General features: G+C 42.0%; 1 pseudogene; it reads left to right on the top strand.

Moving 5' to 3' along the window:
- The first annotated feature begins 12,396 nt into the window (after positions 1–12,396).
- LOC123039395 (BTB/POZ and MATH domain-containing protein 2-like) lies at positions 12,397–13,571 on the top strand (annotated as a pseudogene).
- Positions 13,572–17,942: the final 4,371 nt, after the last annotated feature.

Below are 17,942 nucleotides of genomic sequence, written 5' to 3'. Positions count from 1 at the left end.
GACGCTCCAAGCAAAACACATATCATGTGGCGAATAAAAATATAGCTCCAAGTAAAGTTACCAATGAACAAAGACGAAAGAGGGGATGCCTTCCCGGGGCATCCCCAAGCTTAGGCTTCTGGATATTCTTTAATATCTTGGGGTGCCTTGGGCATCCCCAAACTTAGGCTTTTGCCACTCCTTATACCATAGTCCATCAAATCTTACCCAAAACTTGAAAACTTCACAACACAAAACTCAACAGGAAATCTTATAAGCTCCGTTAGTGAAAGAAAACAAAACCAACACATAAGGTAATGTAATGAACTCATTCTTTATTTATTTTGGTGTTAAACCTACTGTATTCCAACTTCTCTATGGTTTATAAACTATTTTACTAGCCATAGATGCATCAAAATAAGCAAACAACACACGAAAAACAGAATCTGTCAAAAACAGAACAATCTGTAGCAATCTGTTACTAACGCAAACTTATGGAACTCTAAAAATCCTACAAAAATAGAAAGTCCTGACAATTTTTCTATTGATCAGAAGCAAAACGAATCAATGCAAAAGCACGTTTCTGTGATTTAACAAAATTAATTTTGTGCGTGCAAAGTTTCTGTTTTTCAGCAGAATCAAATTAACTATCACCGTAGGTTATTCTATAGGTTCTACTTGGCACAAACACTAATTAAAACATAAAAACACATCTAAACAGAAGGTAGATGCAAAAGTTATTACTAAACAGAAACAAAAACAAAAAACACAAATAAAATTGGGTTGCCTCCCAACTAGCGCTATCGTTTAACGCCCCTAGCTAGGCATAAAAGCGAAGATAGATCTAAGTAGTGCCATCTTTGGCACTCAATTCATAAGTAGATCGCATGATAGATTCATAAGGTAATTTAACTTTCTTTCTTGGAAAGTGCTCCATGCCTTTCCTTAATGGAAATTGGAATCTAATATTCCCTTCCTTCATATCAATAATCGCGCCAATCGTTCTAAGGAAAGGTCTACCAAGAATAATAGGGCAAGAAAGATTGCAATCTATATCAAGAACGATAAAATCTACGGGCACCAAATTTCTATTTGCAATAATGAGAACATCATTGATTCTTCCAATTGGCTTTTTAATGGTGGAATCCGCAAGGTGCAAATTTAAAGAGCAATCATCAAGATCATGGAAACCTAGAATGTCACATAAAGTTCTCGGAATCATGGAAACACTAGCACCCAAATCACACAAAGCAAAACACTCATGATCTTTAATTTTAATCTTTATAGTAGGTTCCCACTCATCATTAAGTTTTCTAGGTATAGAAACTTCCAAATTAAGTTTTTCATCATGAGACTGCATCAAGGCATCAACAATATGTTTGGTAAAAGCTTTATTTTGATTATAAGCATGAGGAGAATAAACAACGGATTGCAACAAGGAAATACAACCTTCTAAAGAACAATTATCATAATCAAATTCCTTGAAATCCGAGATAGTGGGTTCAATGCTATTTAAAGTCATGACCTCTCCAATCCCACTTTTACCAAATTTAGCATCAAGATCTAAAAACTTCGAATTATTGGGACGCCTTCTAACTAAAGTTGACTCATCTCCAATCCCATTATTATCAAGATTCATATTGCAAAACAAAGATCTCATAGGAGACACATCAATAACTTTAAGATCTTCATCATTATTTTCATGGAAACTAGAAGAACACGCCTTTACAAAGCAATCTTTTTTAGCACGCAATCTAGCGGTTATTTCCTTGCACTCATCAATGGAAATTCTCATTGATTTAAGAGACTCATTGATATCATGCTTAGGAGGAGTAGATCTAAGTTTAAGAGAATCAGCATCAAGCAAAAGTCTATCAACGTTCCTAGCCAAATCATCAACTTTGAGCAATTTTTCTTCAAGCAAAGCATTAAAATTCTTTTGAGAAATCATAAATTATTTTAAACTATTCTCAAAATCAGAGGGCATCTTATTAAAATTACCATAAAAATTATTGTAGGAATTTCCATAATTATTAGAGGAATTACTAGGGAACGGTCTAGAATTAGAGTTTCCTCTATAATCATTGTTTCCAAAACTATTCCTACCAACAAAATTCACATCCATAGATTCATTATTATTCTCAATCAAAGTAGACAAAGGCATATCATTGGGATCAAGAGGAGTATTTTTAGTAGCAAATAATTTCATAAGTTCATCCATCTTTCCGCTCAAAACATTGATTTCTTCTATAGCATGCACTTTTTTACTAGAAGATCTTTTGGTGTGCCATTGAGAATAATTAGCCATAATATTATCAAGAAGTTTTGTAGCATCTCCTAACGTGATTTCCATAAACGTGCCTCCTGCGGCTGAATCTAAAAGATTTCTAGAAGTAAAGTTCAACCCGGCATAAAAATTTTGTATGATCATCCATAAATTCAAACCATGAGTAGGGCAATTGCGAATCATCAATTTCATTCTTTCCCAAGATTGGGAAACATGCTCATGATCAAGTTGCTTAAAATTCATAATATTGTTCCTAAGAGTGATGATCTTAGTGGGAGGAAAATACTTAGAGATAAAAGCATCTTTGCACTTGTTCCAAGAATCAATACTATTTTTAGGCAAAGACGAAAACCAAACTTTAGCATGATCTCTAAGTGAAAACGGAAATAACTTCAATTTAACTATATCATTATCCGTATCTTTCTTCTTTTGCATATCACACCAATCAACAAAGTTGTTTAGATGGGTAGCAGCATCTTCACTAGGAAGGCCGGCGAATTGATCTTTCATAACAAGATTCAGCAAAGCAGTATTGATTTCACAAGACTCAACATCATTAAGAGGAGCATTCGGAGTACTAAGGAAATCATTATTATTGGTATTGGGGAAATCACACAATTTGGTATTATCTTGCGCCATGGCAACAAGTAATCCAACACACAAGCAAACAGAAAAAGGCAAGCGAAAGAGAGAGAATAAGATTGGGAAAGAGAGGGCAAATAAAACGGCAAGGGTGAAGTGGGGGACAGGAAAACGAGAGGAAAATGGCAAATAATGTAAATGCGAGGGAGATGAGTTTGTGATGGGTACTTGGTATGTCTTGACTTGAGCGAAGACCTCCCCGGCAACGGCGCCAGAAATCCTTCTTGCTATGTCTTGAGCTTGTGTTGGTTTTCCTTAAAGAGGAAAGGGTGATGCTGCAATAGTAGCGTAAGTATTTCCCTCAGTTTTTGAGAACCAAGGTATCAATCCAGTAGGAGGCTCCTCAAAAGTCCCACACACCTACACAAACAAACAAAGAACTCGCAACCAACGCAATAAAGGGGTTGTCAATCCCTTCACGACCACTTGCGAAAGTGAGATCTGATAGAGATAGTATGATAAGATAAATATATTTTTGGTATTTTATAATATAGATGCAAAAAGTAAAGATGCAAATAAAAGTAGATTGAAAGCTTATATGATAAAAGATAGACCCGGGGGCGATAGGTTTCACTAGTGGCTTCTCTCAAGATAGCATAAGTATTACGGTGGGTGAACAAATTACTGTCGATCAATTGATAGGAAAGCGAATAATTATGAGATTATCTAGGCATGATCATGTATATAGGCATCACGTCGACGACAAGTAGACCGACTCCTGCCTGCATCTACTACTATTACTCCACACATCGACCGCTATCCAGCATGCATCTAGAGTATTAAGTTCATAAGAACAGAGTAACGCATTAAGAAAGATGACATGATGTAGAGGGATAAAGTCAAGCAATATGATATAAACCCCATCTTTTTATCCTTGATGGCAACAATACAATACGTGCCTTGCAACCCCTGCTGTCACTGGGTAAGGACACCGCAAGATTGAACCCAAAGCTAAGCACTTCTCGCATGGCAAGAAAGATCAATCTAGTAGGCCAAACCAAATTGATAATTCGAAGAGACTTGCAAAGATAACTCAATCATACATAAAGAATTCAGAGAAGATTCAAATATTTCTCATAGATAAACTTGATCATAAACCCACAATTCATCGAATCTCGACAAACACACCGCAAAAAGAGTTTACATCGAATAGATCTCCACAAGAGAGGGGGAGAAAATTGTATTGAGATCCAAAAAGAGAGAATAAGCCATCTACCTAATAACTATGGACCCGAAGGTCTGTGGTAAACTACTCAAAACTCATCGGAGGGGCTATGGTGTTGATGTAGAAGCCCTCAGTGATCGATTCCCCCCTCCGGCGGAGCGCCGACGAAGGCTCCAAGATGGGATCTCGCGGATACATAAGGTTATGGCGGTGGAAATTATTTTTTGTTGGCTCCCTGGATGTTTTCGGGGTACGTAGGTATATATAGGAGGAAGAAGTACGTCAGTGGCCGTTCAAGGGGCCCAGGAGACACGGGGCGCGCCCAGGAGGGGTGGGCGCGCCATCCTATCTCCTGGCCGCCTCGTTTGCTTTTTGACATGTACTCCAAGTCCTCTGGATCACGTTCGTTCCAAAAATCACGCTCCCGAAGGTTTCATTCCGTTTGGACTCCGTTTGATATTCCTTTTTTTCGAAATACTGAAATAGGCAAAAAAACAGCAATACGGGCTGGGCCTCCGGCTAGTAGGTTAGTCCCAAAAACGATATAAATGTGTAAAATAAAGCCCATAAACATTCAAAAGGGGTAATATAATAGCATGGAACAATCAAAAATTATAGATACGTTGTAGACGTATCATACGCCTTTGTATTTTTCTGGATCTGCAAAACACAAAACACATAAATTATTAGATTAACTATGGTTATCAATTTTTGTGAACAATAAAAGAAAACCTTACTAACCAGCAGTTCTCAGCCAGTCTTGTAGGCAAATCAAAGCTTCGACGGTGGAGCAAGAAACACTGCTCCTATAGTCGCTGACAATGCGTCCTGCAGAACTAAAAGCAGACTCGAAAGGCACTGTGGAAACCGAAATAGCCAATATGTTGCGAGCAATCGTAGAGAGTACCGGATACTTGGGAGAGTTTATTTTCCACCATTCTAATATGTCCAACTCTTTCTTCCGTGGATACAACTCCTCTTTCAAATACCGATCCAGCTCATTATTTGCTTGACCTTTTTTTTGCAACTGATATAATGATCCCACTCTGCAAGTGGATCATCGTCGTCTTCATCCTCCTCGCCACGAGGACTCCCACAATCTTCTTGTTGGTGATGAATAGGAATCTCTCAACAGTACTCATCGAAAAGCTTTTGGATGGCTTTCTTTAATTTAAGCATCCATTAATTGGCTTCATTTCACTTCCAAAGTCTTCTAACATATATTCAAGGAGATCAAACTTAAACCTTGGATCAAATACGACCGGAACACAAATTGACTTAAAGGACTCATTCCAATACTTCTCTAACTTTATTTCCATTTGCTGCACCATAAGCATAATGTTGTTGTTCTTACTTCATGACTCTCTCTTCAAGATCTTCTTAATCTTACATAGTTGAGGGAAGTAGAGATGACTAGTCGGATACTTTGACCCAAAGAGAAGATTGGTTGCTGTGTAAAATCCTTTTAGCAATTTGCATGCAGATTCAGCCATGTTCCATGCAATAGGTGTTGGACAAAACTCGTAGTCCTTGTCTTGCTGCCCTAAGGCATCAAATGCACTTCTAAATGGAATAGCTGATTCAAGCATCAAATATGTGGAATTCCAACGCATTGTACATCTACTTAAGGCTGCCTACTAAAACAACACCCCACTTGATTGATTATCTCTTGAAATTTTTGGCCTCTTGATTGCGAACTCTTTACGAATTGAACAGATTCCCGAATGTTGTTGACCATAGATTTCATTGCGAGAAGAGCATCTTGAACCATTAAGTTGAAGACGTGAGGAGCACATCGACAATGAAGCAATTTCCCTTTCAAGAGAAGACAACCTTTTTTTGAACAAATTCTCTCTTAAGAGGTTTATCATCGCGGTATTCACCGGTGCGTTGTCTAACGTAAAACCAAATAGCTTATCCTCTAAATTCAAATCTTGAATAGTCTTTAGTATCACACCATACATGTTCATAGCATTATGGGGTGTCTCCATCATGAAGAATCTTATGACAAATTTTTGAATCCTCCAATCTGAATCAATCAAGTGACAAGTGACGCAAATATAACCTAATTTTTGGTTGGACGTCCACATATCAGCGGTCAAAGATACTCTACTTGTAGACTTCTCAAAATATTGCTGCATGTTTTGTCTGTTTCTCTTAAAATTTGCCACGCAATCATCTTTGGCAGTTGTTCTATAGGGTACTTTGAACCACAGATTTAAGGAAGTAACAAAGTCCCAAAATGGTTTGTACTCCGCGAGAGAGAACGACAATTCATTCACAACAATCAACTTGACTAATTCAAACCGTGAGACTTTAGGATCAAATTTCCAATTAGGATCTACCACCTCAGGAGGACCCAACTTGTCAATCATTTCATTCATTGCAGTTTTCATTGGGCATACCTTCAAGTGCCGATGTAAGTGGCTGGTCCCACTGTCTCGTGTGGCCGGAAAAAATTGTTGACATACACTGGCCTTCCACAAGCATTCGACCATCATAGAATGGCTCGGCCTCCTCCCAAATGCCAGATGTTAGCTTGCGGCGTCTACGCTTTGACCCTGCATGCATGAGAAAAGAACACCTTAAAGGCTTAAACATAGAGGATGAATATTTAGAGGCATCTCGTGTTACTCTACAAAGTCGACCATAGGAATATCCGGAAGCAAATCTTACCATGTGAACTAGGTCTTCTTGCTGCAAGAGATAGATTTTGAAGTGAAGGGGTGTTCTGTAGCGGCGTCCGCTGTGAAGCAGGTGTCTCTAGTTGATCTGCTAACTTTGCTCTTTTTGCGGAAGCGTGCCTCACCGCCGATGACACCCTCTTCAATGCAGCTGATCTTGCTAACATATTGACCCCCGGGGAGCTCGCCACAATCTTTGGAGAATAAACTCGTGGACTAACTCTCTAGAACAATGTAAACAATAATAGGTCAGAATCAGAGCAGGTTAAATGACTGGATATGTCAAATAAAAATAGAACAAACACCAGATTTATATCAGAGAAAACATTAACTACTATCCATGCTTGAACACTTGAACCTGAATTTAAATGTGGCAAGACATATCCATGCTTGTTTGTGGCACCTGATTCAGTGGTCCATCATTGCAGCAAGGAGTCACGTTTATCACTCCTTAAGGTTGGACGACGAAACATGGAAGCAACTAATCCTAAAGGGTGCACATGTTGTGCGTGTAGAGGGTCTACTTAGACCCGTTGGTTCTCTCGGACTGCCAACGGGCGGCTTGTTGAGGCCATCGGAATAGATGTAGTGTGTTGATATGCGGTCAGGAACATCATCAAGATTGTAAGTGTAGCGACAGTAGTTGTTAGGAAGGTGGCTTCAGACTGATCCATATATTTCTTTTGTTGGGTTCTGTGCAATTAAGAAACAGTATAATGGGGCGAGCTACGAGGCACCATAGCGCTTTGATTCGTTGGCCATTCGATTTCATCTGTCGCACATCGTCTGGCCATCTGCATTCGTCTCTTGGGTAGCTGCTCCGCAGAGTTACCTGGGCTTCATGTCATTTATCGGGCCAAATTGGGTTGGGAAATCTCTTCTCTTTCGCAAGCCCGTGTTGAGGAACCGGGCGTCTCCTCACCTTTACCTTCCCTGTGGCGGCGGCGGCGTTCGGTTCGGCATGACTCAGTCAGCCATCCTCCTCGACGTGCGCATAGGGCCTCTGTAGTCTCTCCTCCTTCGCAGGATTGTTTCCTCGCTACCTCAGCATTGGAGCATCGTCTCCGCTTCACAGTCCGCCAATGGGGACGATAGCTGCTCCTTGGCCCGCCTTCAGGATGCTCAACCTCCCCTTCCCGGCGACGCAGGTGCCCCACGGAAGCATGTTCTTGTTGTCGATCTCGCTGTTCCTCCAATCCTCCCTTCCCAACGACGAGGGTGTGCGGTGGACACGCTCTGGCGGTGCAGTGAAGCGCGTTTGGCAAAGGAGATGCAATGAAGCTGGTGGTTGCCGCAGTCACCATCTCCTCCGCCCACAGAAGCTTGTTCAAATTGTCATCTAATCCCTCTCAACTCACAGAGCTTCCTTTGCAATGCCCATTTTAATATACAGATCCGATCCATGCAAAATAGTAGTACTACCCAGCTATCAGACCAGTAGTTTCTTTAGTTGTAGTAATTTGATTGCTGCATTTTTCAGTGTCCGACACATCTCAGAAGCAGAATTCTATGGATAGAACAAATGTCATCAACGAAAATCAAGTAGGCTTTGTTCTCATTACATTACTTAATACTGCAGGTTCCCAATTGCTAAGTCGTTTCTTCACTAGATATCTTATAGCTCGACCACTAATGCCTATACTCGAATGTCTCTTCCATGTTCTACACTATTGATGGCATGCTTCAGTATTCATACATGTTTTTCTAGAATACTTTATTCATATCTGTTACTATTAATTAGATTATAATATTTATTCATATGTTGTTAAACTCACAATTTCACCTGTGATGTATAGATTTTTAATTTTACCTTGACGCAAAAGTAGTTGATGATTTGCAGGTTGACTCTCCTCAAATGAGAACAATTCCCTCACCTCTGCTCCGCTGGGCTACATCGTATTTTGCCTTTGCAAATGCATTTCACATCATTTTGTATATCTACACATTTTTATAATATCCTCAGATGTCGTCAATGAGACTATCATAGCTGAACATGTGCCAGCCAAAAGAGTAATATTAGTTTCTTAATTAACTTCTCTTTTGCCTTGCTTATCCTCTCCCCATGGGTTATGTATGTGCTTCCTGCTGCCTCAGTTTCAAGCACCACCTCCTGTCAATGCTACAATTGCCAAAGGCGCCAAGGCAGGGAAATCTCCACATGTGATGTTTTTTCTCCTTATCATATTAAACATAACAATACCATATTTTCTAGCTATATCAGTAAGGAAATGTGTATGTGCATCCACTTTAATGTTAAACCATCCAGCTTATATGCTTTTGTTCTTGTCGGATGTACATTTTTGCTTTTTATCATGTGGATGCATGGTGTAGTGTCCGGATTGTCATATTTTCTACTCCCTCTGTCTGAAAATATTTGTCATCAAAATGGATAAAAAGAGATGTATCTAGAACTAAAATACGTCCAGATGCATCCCCTTTTATCCATTTTGATGACAAGTATTTCCGGACGGAGGGAGTATATGCTGCATGAAAAGATAGAATCTATACAGGGTTTCAATCACAAGTTGTCTCGTGGTTTTGTGTTAAGGTGGTATAATTTGAATCTCGCCTATACCTTTATGTTCAGTTTTTTATTATTTCTATCATTCCTTATTGAAATGGACGAGCGCAGCAACGCACGCCTCTTTGTTCTAGTAATATGATAAAATGGCTATATGCATCGCTTTGATTCATAGATCAGGGGTATTCCACCTTTTCAAAAAAAAAAAAAAAACCAGCATGGCGATGGATTTGTGCACTGGCGCTTAATCTCATACGCTATCCGTTTATAAATATAACTCTTTTTTAGAGAATTCAATATGAGGTACATATGAAGCAAAATGAATGAATATACACTAAAATACGTGCGTAGTTCATATTGAAGATAAAGGCCTAGTGAGCCGAGTTGCAATTGCAACCCGGATCTTCAATGGAAAACCAACGAACTTGCCAAACCTGGTGGTCAGCAGCGAGCCAGGTAGACAAAATCTTGCCAAAACGAACGACCTTCATCAGGAGTTCAGGTCACGGTGTCGTGGACTTTGTGATTTCCGATCGGATCCGTGCATCAAAAATGGAAGGAAAAAGTTCAAAATAAACTTTGAACTTGTAGACGAAATCTAAATTGAATTCCAAACTTGTAATCCCGAAACTTAGCACACCAAACTCTTTGATCCTGGTCTATTTCAACTTTGAGAGCGCAACCGGGCGCACACCCCCGCGCCGGCCCGTTTCGTTTTTTTTCCTATTGAAACTAGAGCAAAAATTAATGTGCACTAGCGAGGGATCGAACACTGGATCACTTGATTGAAAGTGGAGCTCACTTACCACCAGGATAACAACACGCCTATGGCCGAACACTTCTTTCTTTTATTTTTAATATATCTAGGTCGTTCGCTGGTCAGCTTCTGGGCGTCTTTTTTCTTGTTCCTTTTTCATGTTTCTTTTCTATTTTTTTTTCTTTTTCTTAAATGCGCCAAATTTTTATTAAATTCGTGAACTTTATTTCAATTTTGATGAACTTTTTTCAAATTCAATGAACTTGTATCAAAATCGATGTACTTATTTTCAAATTTGATGAACTTTTTTCAAATTTAATGAACTTTTTTCAAATTTGTGAACTTTTTCAATCTTGATGAACTTTTATCAAAATTGATGAACTTATTTTCAAATTTGATGAACTTTTTTCAAATTCAATGAACTATTTTTTCAAAATCAATGAACATTTTTCAAATCCGATGATTTTTTTTCCAAATTCGATGAACTTTTTCCATATTCGACGAACTTTTTCCATATTCGATGAACTTTTTTCAAATTCGATGAACATTTTTTCCCAAATTCCATGAACTTTTTTTTCAAATTGATGAACATGAACTTTTTTTCAAAATCGATGAACTTTTTTCAAAATCAATGAACTCTTTTTCAAAATCGATGAAACTTTTTAAAATTTTGTGAACTTTAAAGAAAATGATGAACTAGTTTTCAAGATCGATGAACTTATTTTGCAGAATCAATGAACTTTTCAACTAATTTTCAGATTTTACGTTAATGTTTTCACTGAATAACAGTTAAGTACCACTCTTTCCTAGCTATGGAACAGCAAAACGTGTTTGCTCTAGTGGTTCTCGCGTCAAACAAAAAGAAGTGTGCTCCTGAGTTCGAAACCCAGATTTCGCAATTTTTTTTCGCGTCGTGGTTTTCGGTCGAAGCTCACCTGGGCCGGTCCAGTAACACGTGCGCTTCGAGCGCCAGACCGCGAAACCGGCGAAACCCAGCTTTCGCAATTTTTTCGCGTAGTGGTTTTCGGTCGAAGCTCACCTGGGCCGGCCCAGTAACGCGTGCGCTTCGAGCGCCAGACCGCGAAACCGGCGCGCTCTCTCCCAAACATGGATTATACACGTGGCAGGTCGAATCCCAGGTTTGTTGTCAGTTGTTACGACTGGGCCGGCCCAACAAAGAGAAAATGAGTTTTTTTTCTTCGTAAAACGCGAGGCAAAAATACCATTTGTGAAGCAAGATAAAACAACGATTCGAACTTGCGACCTGCCGCTGCTGAATTAGTCCCACTAGCCAATAGAACCATTGGTTGTTGTCAGTATACTAGGAGGCCCAAACAATTAAACCAGATAGAGCAGTGTCGAGATTTGAGGCAATTTTTGAAGAGCAAACAAATATTAAGAACGTGCACCCCCGAATTTTTTTTGAACTATCCTTTTTTAAAGTGGAAACACTTTATGAAAATTCTGAATAATTTTATAAAAAACAATTTTTTTTAAAAAAAACACAATCAGTTTTGAAAAACTGGACACTATTTGAAACATATTTTTTAAAATGGGAACAAATTTTAAAACCTCACCAAAACATTTAAAAAATTAAACAATGTAAAAATATTGTTTGTATAGTTTTATGAAATGTTTATCGGTATTAAGAAAAATGTAAAACATGTATTTGACAAAATGTTACCGTGTCACATGTTTTGAAAAATGTTTTTGTAATTTTTAAATTATTTGCGTTTAAAAAATATAATCGTTATTTATAAATTGTTCATATATTATTTTAAGAAATGTTTCGAAAATTTTCAGGATGTTGAATGCTACTGTCGGAAATCCACTTTGGTGTTTCTAGTTCGAGTCCTCGGGGCGATTTTTATAAAAATCACTAGTAGCCCGCAGGGCGATTTGCTAGGTGCAGCCTCTGCTAGTTCGAGTCCTCCTGGGCATTTTTTATTTGCGGCTGCTGGTACTTTTTGTTGGTCCTAATAGAAGACAAGTGGGTACAAACCGCAAAAAAAAAAAGACAAGTGGGTACGTGCAATTTAAAAAAATGTGTATCCAGTCAACTGTGCTTGCCACCTCCGCAAATCCCAGCTAAACATCCTCAAGGTTTAAAATAAACCAGGATTAAAGAATTTGGTGTGCTGATTTTCGGGATTACAATTTTACGGTTTGATTTAGTTTTCGCCTATAAGTTCAAGGTTTGTTTTGGACTTTTTTCAAAATGGAAGGTACCAGTTTCAGGAAGGATACGGTGAAGTGCGATCGGAGTCCGTCCAACCCGGCCGGCGGCCCCGTCGTCTTCCTACAAAAAGGCCCTCCACCCCTCCGGAACAAACCCAACCCCGTGAGCACGACAAGCGATCGATGGGGAGCACCACGTCGTCCACCCGCCGCGCCGGCGCCCCGAACACGGCGCAGAGGTCACGCGTGGACTTGAAGACGGCGCGGGGATCCCACGAGGGCACTCACGTATTCGAGATCTCGGGCTACAGCCTGTTCCGGGAGCGGCTGGGAGAACGCGGGAGCGTGTCGTCGGCCGAGTTCGCCGTCGGAGGCCACGACTGGCAGATCCAGTTCCACCGCGAGCTTCTCAAAGACCACGCGGCGGTGCTCCTCCTACTACGGAGCAAGAACGGGGACGCCAAGGTGAGGGCATCCTTTCGGCTCAGCCTGGCGGACGTTACCGGGCGCTCGCCGGCGCACACGATGGCCAAGACACACGAGTTCGATCCCGGCGGCAAGAGTTTCTCCACCGGCTTCTACCGGTTAAGGAGAGGAGTGAGCTAGAGGCGCCCCCCTACCTTCGCGACGACCGCCTCACCATTGAGTGCGTCATCACCATTCTCAAGGACGCGAGACAGTTCCTCGATGACGTGGCACCGTTCGCCGACGCCGAGGTGCCACCGTCCGACATGGCGGCGCATCTCCGGAGGCTGCTGCAGGGGAAAGAGGGCGCCGACGTGGTTCTCGAGGTCCAAGGGGAGGCGTTCCCCGCCCACAAGCTCGTGCTCGCGATGCGGTCGCCGGTCTTCAAAGCGGAGCTGTATGGTGCCATGAGAGGAGAGAAAGACACGGGTAGTATTACCGTCACCGACATGCAGCCGGCTGTGTTCAAGGCCCTGCTCCATTTTATCTACACCGATTCGCTGCCCGCCATGGTTGATCCTGGCTGCAATGACTACAGAGAGATTGTTATGCATTTGCTTGTCGCGGCGGATCGGTACGCGATGGAGAGGCTCAAGGTCATATGTGAAAGCATCCTCTGCAACAACATTGAGGCAAAGACCGTGGTGACCACGCTGGCCTTGGCTGATCAGCATCACTGCCACAGGTTGAATGACGCTTGCGTTCAGTTCATTTACTCTTTGGATGCAACGCTACTGGATGATGCGATAGCAAGTCAAGAGTATGCTGAGCTCAAAGCAACATCTCCTTTGATTTTAGTTGAACCGTTGGAGAAGACAAATAGGCTCGGCAAATCAAAGTCGTCAATTCATATTGGTAGTCTAGTGCAAACAGTAAAATATATCAGGATGTAAATTAGTTTTACTTACTAGGCTCGATCGGCAATCAAAGTCTTCATTTCATATTGGTAATTTAGTCGCATAAATAGTAACTTGATATACTACTTCTTTAACGAGTGTCTTGCTTGGAAAAAATATTTTTGGTGCTTCAAGAAGAGAAACTTTATTTCGTTTGTGTTGTCAATGATTTCGTTTTCTCAAATACATTGGTTAGCATTTTGGCACGGGCATATAAATGAAACTTTATTGAACAATCAGCTTGTCTTTGCTATGAGGACGAACAACCGCAAACTCCTTTTTACTGAAGGCGGGGTGTACCGGAGCCGGATCCACCTGTTGGAAATATGCCCTAGAGGCAATAACAAAAGGATTATTATTATATTTTCTTGTTCATGATAATTGTCTTTTATTCATACTATAATTGTATTATCCGGAAATCGTAATACACGTGTGAATACATAGACTATAATATGTCCCTAGTAAGCCTCTAGTTGACTAGCTCGTTGATCAACAGATAGTCATGGTTTCCTGACTATGGACATTAGATGTCGTTGATAACGGGATCACATCATTAGGAGAATGATGTGATGGACAAGACCCAATCTTAAGCATAGCACAAGATCGTGTAGTTCGTTTTGCTAGAGCTTTTCCAATGTCAAGTATCTTTTCCTTAGACCATGAGATCGTGTAACTCCCGGATACCGTAGGAGTGCTTTGGGTGTACCAAACGTCACAACGTAATTGGGTGACCATAAAGGTGCACTACAGGTATCTCCAAAAGTGTCTGTTGGGTTGACACGGATCGAGACTGGGATTAGTCACTCCGTATGACGTAGAGGTATCTCTGGGCCCACTCGGTAATGCATCATCATAATGAGCTCAAAGTGACCAAGTGTTTGGTCACGGGATCATGCATTACGGTACGAGTAAAGTGACTTGCGGGTAACGAGACTGAACAAGGTATTGGGATATCGATGATCGAGTCTCGGGCAAGTAACGTACCGATTGACAAATGGAATTGTATACGGGGTTGCTTTAATCCTCGACATCGTGGTTCATCCGATGAGATCATCGTGGAATATGTGGGAGCCAACATGGGTATCCAGATCCCGCTGTTGATTATTGGCCGGAGAGCTGTCTCGGTCATGTCTGCATGATTCCCGAACCCGTAGGGTCTACACACTTAAGGTTCTGTGACGCTAGGGTTATTAGGAAGACTTGTATGTGATTACCAAATGTTGTTCGGAGTCCCGGATGAGATCCCGGACGTCATGAGGAGTTCCGGAATGGTCCGGAGGTGAAGATTTATATATGGGAAGTTGTCATACGGTCACCAGAAAGTTTCGGGGGCATATCGGTATTGTACCGGGGCCACCGGAGGGGTTCCGGGGGTCCACCGGGAGGGGACACCTCTCTCGGAGGGCCTCATGGGCCATAGTGGGCAGGGAACCAGCCCATGAAGGGCTGGGCGCATCCCCCCCTTGGGCCCATGCGCCTAGGGTTGGGGGGGGGACCCTAGTGGGGCGCCCCCCTTGCTTGGGGGGCAAGCCCCCTCCCTTGGCCGCCGCCCCCCCTCTAGATCTCATCTAGAGGGGGCCGGCCCCCTTCCCCCTTCCCCTATAAATAGAGGGGCGAGGGGAGGGCTGCACATAACATCCAAGGCGTAGCCCCTCCCCTCCCCAACACATCTCCTCCTCCGCGTGAGCTTGGCGAAGCCCTGTCGGAGATCTGCCACTCCATCACCACCACGCCATCGTTCTGCTGTTGGAGCCTTCTTCCTCAACCTCTCCTCCCCCCTTGCTGGATCAAGGAGGAGACGTCATCCGCTCCGTACGTGTGTTGAACGCGGAGGTGCTGTCCGTTCGGCACTTGGTCATCGGTGATTTGGATCACGACGAGTACGACTCCCTCAACCCCGTTCTCTTTAACGCTTCCGCTCGTGATCTACAAAGGTATGTAGATGCACTATTATCACTCGTTGCTAGATGAACTCATAGATGGATCTTGGTGAAACCGTAGGAATTTTTTTATTTTCTGCAACGTTCCCCAACAGTGGCATCATGAGCTAGGTCTATGCGTAGTTCTCTATTGCACGAGTAGAACACAAATCTGTTGTAGGCGTAGATCTTGTCAACTTGCTTGCCTCTACTAGTCTTATTTTGCTTCAGCGGTATTGTGGGATGAAGCGGCCCGGACCGACCTTACACGTATGCTTACGTGAGACAGGTTCCACCGACTGACATGCACTAGTTGCATAAGGTGGCTAGCGGGTGTCTGTCTCTCCCACTTTAGTTGGAGCGGATTCGATGAAAAGGGTCCTTATGAAGGGTAAATAGAAGTTGACAAAATCACGTTGTGGTTATTCGTAGGTAAGAAAACGTTCTTGCTAGAACCCAATTGCAGTCACATAAAAGATGCAACAACAATTAGAGGACGTCTAACTTGTTTTTGCAGCAATTGCCTTGTGATGTGATATGGCAAAAAGTTGTGATGAATGATGAATGATATATTGTGATGTATGAGATCATGTTCTTGTAATAGGAATCACGACTTGCATGTCGATGAGTATGACAACCGGCAGGAGCCATAGGAGTTGTCTTAATTATTGTATGACCTGCGTGTCAATGATTTAATGCCATGTAATTACTTTATTTTATTGCTAAACCGTTAGCCATAGTAGTAGAAGTAATAGTTGGCGAGCAACTTCATGGAGACATGATGATGGAGATCATGATGATGGAGATCATGGTGTCATGCGGGTGACGAAGATGATCATGGAACCCCAAAGATGGAGATCAAAGGAGCTATATGATATTGGCCATATCATGTCACTACTATATAATTGCATGTGATGTTTATTATGTTTATGCATCTTGTTTACTTAGAATGACGGTAGTAAATAAGATGATCCCTTATAACAATTTCAAGAAAGTGTTCTCCCTTAACTGTGCGCCGTTGCTAAAGTTCGTTGTTTCGAAGCACCACATGATGATCGGGTGTTATAGATTCTTACGTTCACATACAACGGGTGTAAGACAGTTTTACACATGCAAAACACTTAGGGTTAACTTGACGAGCCTAGCATGTACAGACATGGCCTCGGAACACAGAGACCGAAAGGTCGCACATGAGTCGTATGGAAGATACGATCAACATGGAGATGTTCACCGATGATGACTAGTCCGTCTCACGTGATGATCGGACACGACCTAGTCGACTCGGATCGTGTAACACTTAGATGACTAGAGGGATGTCTAATCTGAGTGGGAGTTCATTAAATAATTTGATTAGATGAACTTAATTATCATAAACTTAGTCTAAAATCTTTGCAAAATATGTCTTGTAGATCAAATGGCCAACGCTCATGTCAACATGAACTTCAATGCGTTCCTAGAGAAAACCAAGCTGAAAGATGATGGCAGCAACTATACGGACTGGGTCCGGAACCTGAGGATCATCCTCATAGCTGCCAAGAAAGCATATGTCCTAGAAGGACCGCTAGGTGAAGCACCCATCCCAGAGAACCAAGACGTTATGAACGCTTGGCAGTCACGTGCTGATGATTACTCCCTCGTTCAGTGCGGCATGCTTTACAGCTTAGAACTGGGGCTCCAAAAGCGTTTTCAGCAACACAGAGCATATGAGATGTTCGAGGAGCTGAAAATGGTTTGCCAAGCTCATGCCCGGGTCGAGAGATATGAAGTCTCCGACAAGTTCTATAGTTGTAAGATGGAGGAAAATAGTTCTGTCAGTGAGCACATACTCAAAATGTCTGGGTTGCACAACCGCCTGTCCCAGCTGGACATTAACCTCCCGGACGAGGCGGTCATTGACAGAATCCTTCAGTCGCTCCCACCGAGCTACAAGAGCTTTGTGATGAACTACAATATGCAGGGGATGGTGAAAAGTATTCCTGAAGTATTTTCAATGCTGAAGTCGGGAGAGGTAGAAATCAAGAAAGAACATCAAGTGTTGATGGTCAATAAAACCACTAAGTTCAAGAAGGGCAAGGGTAAGAAGAACTTCAAGAAGGACGGCAAAGATGTTGCCGCGCCCGGTAAGCCAGTTGCCGGGAAGAAGTCAAGGAATGGACCCAAAGCCTGAGACTGAGTGCTTTTATTGCAAAGGGAAGGGTCACTGGAAGCGGAACTGCCCCAAATACTTAGCAGACAAGAAGGCCGGCAACACTAAAGGTATATGTGATATACATGTAATTGATGTATACCTTACCAGTAATCGTAGTAACTCCTGGGTATTTGATACCGGTGCCGTTGCTCATATTTGTAACTCACAGCAGGAGCTGCGGAATAAGCGGAGACTGGCGAAGGACGAGGTGACGATGCACGTCGGGAATGGTTCCAAGGTCGATGTGATCGCCGTCGGCAC

Source organism: Triticum aestivum, chromosome 2B, assembly GCF_018294505.1.
Source record: "Triticum aestivum cultivar Chinese Spring chromosome 2B, IWGSC CS RefSeq v2.1, whole genome shotgun sequence".
NCBI lineage: Eukaryota > Viridiplantae > Streptophyta > Magnoliopsida > Poales > Poaceae > Triticum > Triticum aestivum.
This window is presented reverse-complemented; position numbering and strand designations above follow the sequence as displayed.